General features: G+C 41.6%; 1 pseudogene; it reads left to right on the top strand.

The window, feature by feature from the left end:
- The first annotated feature begins 454 nt into the window (after positions 1 to 454).
- LOC102241219 overlaps positions 455 to 2,181 on the top strand; it is a 7,153-nt pseudogene continuing 5,426 nt past the window's right edge.

The raw sequence follows: 2,181 nt of genomic DNA, 5'->3' as shown, positions 1-2,181 counted from the left end.
GGCCCACAAAAATCTCAGGGATGATGATTGTATCAGTCTGTGTCTAAGCAAGAAGACAGAAAGGACCCTAACCGGTTTGGCTCAGTGGATAGAGCGTCGGCCTGCCGACTGAAGGGTCCCAGGTTCGATTCCGGTCAAGGGCATGTACCTTGGTTGTGGGCACATCCCCAGTGGGGGGTGTGCAGGAGGCAGCTGATCTATGTTTCTCTCTCATCGATGTTTCTGACTCTCTATCCCTCTCCCTTCCTCTCTGTAAAAAATCAATAAGATATATTTTTAAAAGTTTGTCTCTGAAATAAAAATGTGAAAGTATGATGGAATAACATTTTTTTTAAAAAGAAGACAGACTTCCAAGTATTTAAAACAGAAAGAATCTAATATAGGAGATTATCTAGCTGGATGAGAGCTATGCTGAGACCAAACATAGGATACTGAGATAACCCAGAGATTAAATATGGCAGAAAGCTGCTGCCAATTCTTGCCCAAAGAGGTAAAAAGAAGAGGTGGTGTTACCAGAGCTCGGTGGCACTCAGAAGAGCTAGAACCATGATGGATCTGTCTGGGAAAAGTTGGGGCCACAGAGGATACAGAGCCCGTGCCCCAGAAGCCACCTGCAGGAGAGGAAGGGGGAAATGCCCTGTGTCTCCTTCCTCCTTGCTATCTGAAGATATCCTGCCAGTGTTTGCCTTTGGCCAACCCAATAGGAAGCCAACTGCCTTGGAAGCCTAGGAAATTCAGCCACACAGGGGAAGCCCCACTGACCATAGAACAGAGCAGAGAAAGGACATGAAACCCATCTGAGTGTAAACCAGACAGAACCAGCAACAGGATTAACAATAGCCACCTTTTATTGATCATAGGCTGTCTGTGAACAATGCAAAAAGGACAGTTGGTACCAAGACCAACAATTGAATTCATCCAGGCAACTTCCCTAGTTAGATAAGCACTAGCACCCCCATTCAGCAGCTAGAATACTGAGGCTGAGTAAGGCTAAGTGACTTTCCACAGGTAGCACTTAGGTCAACCGTTGTTGACTTAAGGTTATTTGGATGCCAAAGCTTATGGCTTTAATCCCTTGTGGGAAGAGAATAAGAAACCACAGATATTTTTCCAACAGGGCTCATTATATCTGTTGGTAAAAACATTAAAACAGTAGCTTTCTAATAAAATAAATATTAATATATTTATTAGAGAGGAGAAAAAAGAAAAAGAGGAAAGGTCTCAAACCAATAGTCTAAATACCTACTTCAAGAGCCAATAAAAGAAGACCAAAATAGCCCTATTTGGCCCTAGCCGGTTTGGCTCAGTGGGTAGAGCATTGGCCTGTGGACTGGAGGGTCCAGGGTTCAATTCTGGTCAAGGGCACATGCTTTTGCAGGCTCGTCGGTCCCCACTGGGGGGCTTGCAGGAGGCAGCCTATCAATGATTCTCTCTCATCTTTGATGTTTCTATCTCTCTTTCCCTCTCCATTCCTACCTGAAATCAATAAAAATATGTATTTTTTAAAAATAGCCCTAGCCAGTTTGCTCAGTGGATAGAGTGTCGGCCCACGGTTCTGGTCTGGGGCCTGAGTGGGAGGCAACCAATCAATGTGTCTGTCTCACATCAATGTTTCTCTCTCTGTGTGTCTCTACCTCTCCCTTCCACTCTCTCTAAAAATCAATGGGAAAATATCCTCAGGTGAGGATTAACCAAAAACAAATTTTTAAAGGAGCAAAATAAACCCAAATCAAGCAGAAAGAGGGAAAATACCTACTGGAGATCAAATCAATAAAATTGAAGACAGGAAAACTGGAGAAAATTGATGAAACAAAAAGTGGATTCTTCAGGGGGGAAAAAACAACAATAAAATTGACAAACCTATAGCAAGACTGACACAAATAAAAAGAGGAAAAAAACACAAATTACCAATATCAGTAATTAAACAGAGGTTATCACTACTGATTCTTCAGCTGTTAAAGAGCTAATAAGAGAATCCTACAAATAACTTCAGGTTTATATATTCAGTGTGGAAGAAATGGACTTCTCAAAACCTACAAGCTACCAAAACTCTACAAAGATTAAATAGATATTCTAAATAGCCTGCAACCATTAAAGAAATTACTTTTTTATTAAATCTTTATTGTTCAGATTATTACAGTTGTTCCTCTTTTTTCCCCCATAGCTCCCCTCCACCCGGTT

The sequence above is a fragment of the Myotis brandtii genome, unplaced genomic scaffold, assembly GCF_000412655.1.
Source record: "Myotis brandtii unplaced genomic scaffold, ASM41265v1 scaffold903, whole genome shotgun sequence".
NCBI classification, from domain to species: domain Eukaryota; kingdom Metazoa; phylum Chordata; class Mammalia; order Chiroptera; family Vespertilionidae; genus Myotis; species Myotis brandtii.
This window is presented reverse-complemented; position numbering and strand designations above follow the sequence as displayed.